General features: G+C 60.5%; 2 long non-coding RNA genes across 2 annotated transcripts; both read right to left on the bottom strand.

Annotated features, from left to right (window-relative positions):
* Positions 1-498: 498 nt before the first annotated feature.
* Positions 499-2136, bottom strand: LOC123813756. The gene is made up of 3 exons (XR_006784810.1): positions 2039-2136; positions 1373-1457; positions 499-853 (listed from the first exon to the last, which is right to left on the bottom strand). It is a non-coding gene; the product is annotated as an uncharacterized LOC123813756 (long non-coding RNA).
* A 59-nt stretch (positions 2137-2195) lies between these two features.
* On the bottom strand, positions 2196-5020 carry LOC123813754. Its single transcript, XR_006784808.1, has 3 exons — positions 4811-5020; positions 3250-3405; positions 2196-2800 (listed from the first exon to the last, which is right to left on the bottom strand). It is a non-coding gene; the product is annotated as an uncharacterized LOC123813754 (long non-coding RNA).
* Between the last annotated feature and the right edge of the window lie 2643 nt (positions 5021-7663).

Consider the following 7663-nt stretch of genomic DNA (forward strand, 5'->3'; position numbering starts at 1 on the left):
CGTCCCGCCTTCCTCTTCAGTTTGGAGAGATAATGGGAGCAAATTACAGGGGAAGCCGTCTCTCTGTTTCGGGGTTTCGAACAAAGCAATCTGCTGAGTCTTTGACATTTTTTAGAAACCACCAACATGATTAAAAAAAACTTTGCTGCTCCTTCAGGCTCATTTAAAGAACCTTCAGAATCCAAGGAAGTGACAATTACCGGATGATTCCCACAAGTTGGTGGTCCTCATCAGAGGGGAGGGTGCCCATGAGGCTTTAGCCTCCCAGCAGAGAACAGGGCGCAGGCCAGGCGACCTCGGTCTGGCACCCGGCAGTGGTGTGGGGGTGGGCGTGCTCTCCGGGACCCCCCGCTCCTGTTCGATCTGGGAACGGCTCGGAAGAGGGGGTTCCTCCCTCACAGTCTCCTCTCTGAGACAGATTCAGACCCGGGGGGTCCCAGCCCAGATGTCACTGGCCCAGGGCGCTGGCTGCGGGCTGAAGATCGCGGTGGTGGGCGCAGGAGAGGCCGGCCGCACAGAGGAGCCCAGGGCTGGGCTTGCACCGAGGAGCCGCAGCAGCGGGAAAGTGCCGGACCGGAAGGGGGCCCCTCGGAGGGGGCTGGACACCGGAGCCGTGCGAGGGCCCCGCATGGGGGCCACCTTGCGTCTCCGTCCGCAGTGCCGTCGCCACCGGTGTTTCTCTCACGCGGGGAAGCAGAAAGCAGACGCAGGCCTGCCACGGCTGTTTCTTCCTTAGGAGTATTGTGTGTTCCGTGTGCATTCTTTACCGTGTGTTCAACACGGTGATTCTACCATCTGCTCACGTGCTCTCTCTGTTCGATGCATAGTATCTTTAAAATTATAAAACTCAACACTGCACATTTCAGAAATAGAAAATGTAAAGAAAAAAACTTAGAAATGCCCTCTATTCGGCCACCCAGGGATCCCACTTTCACGTTTTCTGTGGAAAAGCTCATAGAGGCCTGCACAGGACCACGCGGCCCCACCACTGGGCACCGCCCCCCCAGCCCCGGGAGCACGCCGTGCGAGCTCACGGCTGCGTTGGTGCCCCCCGGAAGTCCCCCTCCGGGCCCCCTTCTCCTTCTCCTGCCGCTGCACTTCGAGCGTGTCTCCAGCTGCATCATCTCAAACAAAGCCATAATGCGATATTCTTTTAAATAAGCTTCCCCGCTGCTGCTTTGATTATTTCCAAACCTAGGAAACGTCTTGCCCTCTCTTTGTCCCTTCTTAGATTTGAGAGAGGGGAAAAATCAGCGCTAATTATGATTTAAATATGAGTGGTGCTAAATGACATGGCTTCTTAGAAAGAAAGGAAAATTACAAGTTTTAAAGACGATTATATGTAACAATCAACCCCAGCAACTTCTAAGACCTGGAAAACGCCACCAGCCAACTGAGCGTTGTCCTCATTTTCTCTCTGTTGTCCTCTCAGTGGTTCAGTCTTCCGCAGCGACAGCCTTCAAGTGAAAAGAAGGGAATCTGATTCTTTGGCGTAGATTTTCCATCTTATTCTACTCTGTAATAGGAAACAACATTATTTCCTACTATTTTGATAAATTGCATCTCCCCCTAAATAACAGACTTGAATATATATCCTTGTACTCACTGTTGTTTCTGCGGAAAGTGTGTTCAAAGACCCAAACACACATTTACAGATGAACCTTTAACAGCACAGTAAGCTTGTCAGGAGGGAGTTCTGGTATCTCGGAAAGCGACCAAAACCCAGTTACCCTCATGCACCAGAACGTCCAGATTACTAGTGTACGTTGTGCTAAGATGTGTGATTCACCCTCAGGCCGAACCCCAGCAGCTGTCCTGTCCGAGAGACACGTGGGCTCCCCCCGGACACTGGCTGGGTCGCTTCGCCGAGGGCCCTGACCCCTGCAGCGCCGAGTGTGCCTCCCAGACGGGGTTGTCCCCGAAAGGGGACGAGGAAGCCCACAGCTCAGATCCGCAGCGGGCCACGGAAATACCCTCGTCGCCTCTGTGCCCGCCCTGTGTCCCCTGTCCCGCTTCCTTGTTCCATGTCAGTAATCACCTCCTGGCCTGTAACACCGTTTTCCGTCCCGTGCCGGGCCGCACGCACCGAGAGCTGGGGGGGCCTCCTTCTCTCGTGGCTCCCCGCTGCGCTCAGTGCATGTCCTGCGTAAGGGGGTGCGCGAGCGCTGAGTTAGTGAACAGTGAAGACGCTTGGTTGTTCAGACTGGATACAGCAGAAACACTATATTGCAAAACATTGAAAACCTTTGTAAACAAGCCCAAGTTTAAAAACTTGCAAGTGTCATATTTTTATTATTCCTTAAAAATCAAATGTGTTGTATCTTTAGCTAAATCTATACAGGAAGGAAACATGAATTGCAAAGCCTAGAGAGACAATAACAAGCATTTTCCTTTCCAAGTGAATGAAAGATTTTTGCCTTAAAAATATGAGAGAGACACGACTCTGTAAGCCGAGTAACATTGCTAATGATTTTAGAATGTGGTTGTCCAGTCTTTGTGGGCAGTTACAAATACGGTTTTAATACAGACTTTGTTTGCTATATTCTAAATAAGTAAGTTAAAACTCCCACACCACAAAAATTACCCCTGGACAATGAGTAATATGTAATTCAAATGTTCTGAAAGTAAGACATCTCAGCAATTCCAAGATAAACTGCTCAGTCTTATTTCGGGAGGGGCGGAGCTGCAGGGAGCTGCTCTCATGGCCAGGGTCCGACCTCATCGGGCTGTATTTTCGGACAGCTCTCGGGGGCGCGGGGACGCATTTGTCACGGCATTTCACAGATGTCCCCAGACAAAGCTAAATGAGGAGATGGAATGAGAATAGATTTAAACAAGAGCTTATTGAAATTCACAGCTGAGCTTATTGTTGGTGACGGGACCTCCCAAGAGGATTGTTGAGTTTAAGTGCACGGTACTGGGGACAACCTTTTCAAGTCGTGACAGCGGCTGCACGTGCGGAGGGAAACAATGGAGAAAGCACCGTCTGTGAGCGGTGGACCCGCCAATCACCGCTGGCCTGCCATCTCCGTCCCAGCCAACGCTCTGGTCTCCTTGCCTCTCCAGCCCCACCCCCTTTCCAGACCTTGCCCGCTCCCCGCACTCACAGCCCCAACTCGCACCCTCAGGAGGCTCACAGGGCCAGCTCCGGTGTGACGCCCAGTCTTGAGTGGGTGGTGGGCAGGTTATCTTCGCCGAAGGACCCGGTCACGGCCACTTAACTGGAGCCCTTACTTTATAAGCTCTTACCTTATAGTGTTAGCTGCTCGTCACCGGAGAAGGGCGTGCGAATAAAAAAGTGCTTCCCTCTTCTTGGCGTAAAGCATCTGCCTCGCAAGGACAGCCACCACCTCTGTCACTCCTGCAGGAGTCATCGGAATGTTCATTCACCGCTTCCTTTGTCCTCTGGAACCACACAGAAAGGCATTTATATGAAAGGCCAGAAAAAATATTTAGAAATGTTACTAAAAAAAATTTCAGTGCTATCAAGTCTGTGTCTAATATAAGAAAGTATTTAATCTGACATTCCAAAATGTGGAGAGGTATGGATGTAAGTGTTGTTGAAGGTAACAAATGCTGGAAAAATTAGGCCAATAGGAGATTTTATTGGAAGGATAACGGACGAGTCACGGAATTAATGGCACATTTGTGAAACAGGGTTGGGGCGGATTGGAGCTAAAACCCAGCTCCCGAGGGGCGCCCCGAACTGCAGGGGTCCGGAACCCCCAGTCAGTGTGCTGCCGCTGGCGTCAGTCCCTCCACCTGCTGCTCCTGTCTCTGTGGGAGCCCGCTCAGTTCAGAAGTGGGGGGATGGGGGGGGCGACTCGAGTAAAACGAGGAATGAAAGGGGGTAACCGACACCACAAAACCACAAAGCATCACAAGAGACTGCTGTGAACAAGCACACACCAACACATTTGATACCTTAGAAGAAATGGGTACATTCCTAGAAACCTCCAACCTACAGGACTGGATTATGATGAAACAGAAAACCCGAACAGGCTGATTGATCAGTGATAAAAAACCTCCCAACAAAGTGCAGGACCAGACAATGTCACTGGTGAGTTTTTGCCAAACACTCGAGGAGGAGGTGGTACCAGTCCTTTCGAACTCGTGCGGAGACCGGAGGAGGAGGGGACTCCTCCGAAATCACCCTGTTTAAAGCGCAGACATGGACCGGTGTGGCCGGCCGCGGGTCCCGGGGCAACCACGCGCGGGCCTCGTCCTCCGCGCTCGCAGGCGGGCAGGCCTGGCTGGGAGACCCCGCCGGCCGCTCTGCTCGCCGAGGAGGCTGTGGGCTGGGACTCCGCGAGGGGAAAAGCTTTCGTTTATGCGCTTCAGCTGCTGTTCGGGCCGCTCTCGGCCCTGCCTGTAAAATGCCTGCGGCGAGTGGGAGCCCCCCCGCTGCCTTGTCTACGGGGCTGCGGGCACGGCGAAGGGGTCTCGGCGCGGCCGGCCCTGTTTGCGGCTCTCCGGGCGTCGCGTCCTCTGGGTTTAGGCCATCCCACTCGCCCTGAGTCCCCACGGACACCCCCCACGCCTCCGCTGTGACCGTCTGTGGACGGCCTTCCTCCCCGCAGCCCGCCCCACCTGCCGGGGCGAAAGGGCCGCGCGGGGCTCGCTGGGCACGACTGACATCTGCCGCGCGGTCGGGCCCCGGTGGTCAGCGGCCGCTGGCCTTGTGGGCCACCGCCCAGCGGTTTGCTTGGGCCCCCTGGCCGTCGCTGACCGCTCAGCCGTGCCCCCGCGCGGCGGATCGGTCCGGAGCAGTGTGGGGAGGCAGGGAAGTCGAGGACCGCGCCGTCCGCACCTCGCGGTTTCAAGACCCCGTGAAATCTTCCGGGGATCGGGGCGGAAGCGTGCGTGTGCGTCGGTGGGCTTCAACGTCTCCCGCGTCCGCGTCTGCCTCCCAGGGACGAGGGAAGGTCCTCTCGGTGTCTTGCAGTCCTTACGGATGAGAGCACACACGGGTCGCGGCCCGCTGGGGCTGCTCTCGCGGGGCGCCACGGGCCGGCGTGCGGCTCCCAGTCCGCAGGCCGGGGTCAGAGGCCAGGGCGCCTGGGGGGGGCGGGGCGGGGCGGCCGGCGCCCAGGGCTGCTCAGTGGGGGAGGGGCTGGGGAGCGCAGGGATCTCTGGGAAGAGCCTGGTCCCCCTCGCGAGGGCTCCACCCCCGTGACCTCATGAACCCGAAGGCCCCGCCCACCGGCGCTCCGCCTTTGGGGGTCAGGGTTTCCAGGCAGGGCTTCTGGGCCCACACGGACTCCCCGGCCTCAGCCGCGTGGCTGTGCACATGGACCTTTTTAGTGGGGGTCGCCATCTTGTCCGAGAGGGAAGTCCCAGCAGTTCCCGCCGCGGCCGCCGCCGGCGGTGGTGTGTGTGCGGGAGAGCCGTCCCCGCGCTGAGAAGAGCTGCCTGGAGGAGGGAGAGGGGCGGAGGCTCGCCCCCGGCCCCTGACCCCCGGTTCGTCTGGGTCGTGCCCCGGCTGGGCCTTTGCTGCCGGTTCACAGGAAGTGTGAGACACGCCGCGCTGCACCGCGTGGCGTTCGGGTCGGCGGCGGACCACGTGTCCGGCGGCGGCGAACCACAGGGCCGGGAGGGGGCGGCAGGCCCGGCGCCCAGCGGCGAAGCCCCCGACCCCGCCGCTCCCGGAAGGCTGAATGGAGCGCGCTGTGAACCAATAAATGAGAAGCCCCGCGTTTCTCTCCGTGCGCGTGCGTGTGTGTGCATTCCTCTCCGTCGCCGGTGTTCGGTCGGGGTGCTCTTGCCCGCGGGGTCGTCTGGCTGTGTCTGGAGATACCCTGGGTGGGAGGGTCGGGCTGCTGGCGCCCAGGGCGGGGATGTCGGGGTGCTGCTATGTGTCCCGCAGTGTGCGGCGGAGCACCCCACCCCAGTGACGAAGAATCATCCCGCCCAGGATGTCAGCAGTGCCGAGGCTGAGAAACTCCGTTCCAGGCGTGTGCTTTACGGGTGGACATTTCAGTGCCCACTTGTGACTGGACGCGGCCAAGGCCCCGGGCATGCAAAGGGCCAGACAGCCTTGCACCCCCCGGGGCGCACAGCGCGGGGAGGGAAGAGGAGAGCAGCCCTGCACCCCCCGGGGCGCACAGCGCGGGGAGGGAAGAGGAGAGCAGCCCTGCACCCCCCGGGGCGCACAGCGCGGGGAGGGAAGAGGAGAGCAGCCCTGCACCCCCCGGGGCGCACAGCGCGGGGGGGGGGTGAGAGGGAGCAGACGGCGCAGGAATGCGGCGCGCTCCGCGGTGGAATGCAAACAGGACGCGGCGGAGCCGGGGCGGCGCTGCTGTAAACACTCTCGGCGGCAGAACGCCCCCCCGAAGCAGCCCCTCCGGACGGAAGCGTTCTTTCCAGAAGGCCTTTCCCAGCAGCCCCTGCGGGCCGAGAGCGCGGCTCTGGGTTCGGAGGCCTCGCTGCGGGCGGGCACCCCGCGCGCTCTGTGGACCGGACCTGCAGGGGGGCCCCGAGTCCGACGCTGACAGCTGTCACTCTATTTCTGCGCCGAGAGCACATTTGGGGACTTGAAACGGACCCAGCGCCGCACTGTGAAAGAACGTGCAGGTCGCGGCCTGAGGGCTGCGTGTGGTGAGAACAGCAGTGCAGAGGGTCAGCGTGCTTGGCGTGCCTCCTCCCACGCACGTCTCTGTCCCCGGCGGCGGGCCCTTGGGCTCCGCTGGGGTCCACCCCCAGTCACAGCGGCCAGACCCGGGGAACACGCGGCACACTCACCGGCCTCGTGCAGGCCTTCCTGAGCCGCGGTGCCCTCCCACTTGGGCTGTGGCCCAGACGTGGCTGGTGAGCTCGAAAGCCCGGTGACGTCTGTCTGGAGGTGAGAGGGAGCCTCAGCGCCCACGGGCGGCCGCACGCTGTGCCCCCACCCACCCCCACCCCAGCGCGTCGTGCGGGCGGCAACTTGGAGAGCTGCTGCGGCGACAACAAGTGAGATAACACCCACTGAGTGCGCCTGTCGGCCAGGAGCAGCGCCGCTGGTCCCAGGCATGTGACTGCGTGTGGGCCTCCGCGCCCCGGACTCCACTGGTGCCCCTGGTCCGTGCTCACGTCTGTTCTCTGGGCGGCCCCGTGGGAACGCCCCGTGGCCTCCGCCCACCTTCGTGTTCTCGGGAGCCCAGCAGCGGCTCTGCTCTTCCCGGCCACGCGCACGCTCTCTCCTCCGAACCCCAGGGCCTTCAGAACACGCCCGTGCGCCCCACGGTCACGCCAGCCCTCACCAGACCCAAGTCTCCGAGTCTCCCCCCCACAAGCCCGCCCTCAGCCGTGCAAGGAAGCCCACGGCCTCGCGGCAGGGCTGGTTCTGTCCGGATCCAAGGCTCCCCCCCCCCCCACTGGGCGACAGCCGCCGAGGGCTGCGCCCTCCCGTGGTCACCGTGCCCCCGAGGCTCCTCGGGCCCCAGGGGAGTGGGGTGGGACCCGCCCACCACGGCACATAGACCCCACCGCTTCACTCTCAGAGTGGTCTCGTCCCACTCGGAAAGCCGACATTGGCAACCCCACCGTAAGCCTGTGTGACCGGTTGGTGCCATAAATACTGTCCTTGGGAATGGCACACGCCCTTCTCCCTGTGTCTCCCTGGAGAAGTGCGGTCCTGCGCCCAGTGCTCAGGGTCCACCCCGCCTGCCCTGCCGGGGCGCCC

This window comes from Phyllostomus hastatus, unplaced genomic scaffold (assembly GCF_019186645.2).
Source record: "Phyllostomus hastatus isolate PE091 unplaced genomic scaffold, TTU_PhHast_1.1 phas_contig_159, whole genome shotgun sequence".
NCBI classification, from domain to species: Eukaryota; Metazoa; Chordata; class Mammalia; order Chiroptera; family Phyllostomidae; genus Phyllostomus; species Phyllostomus hastatus.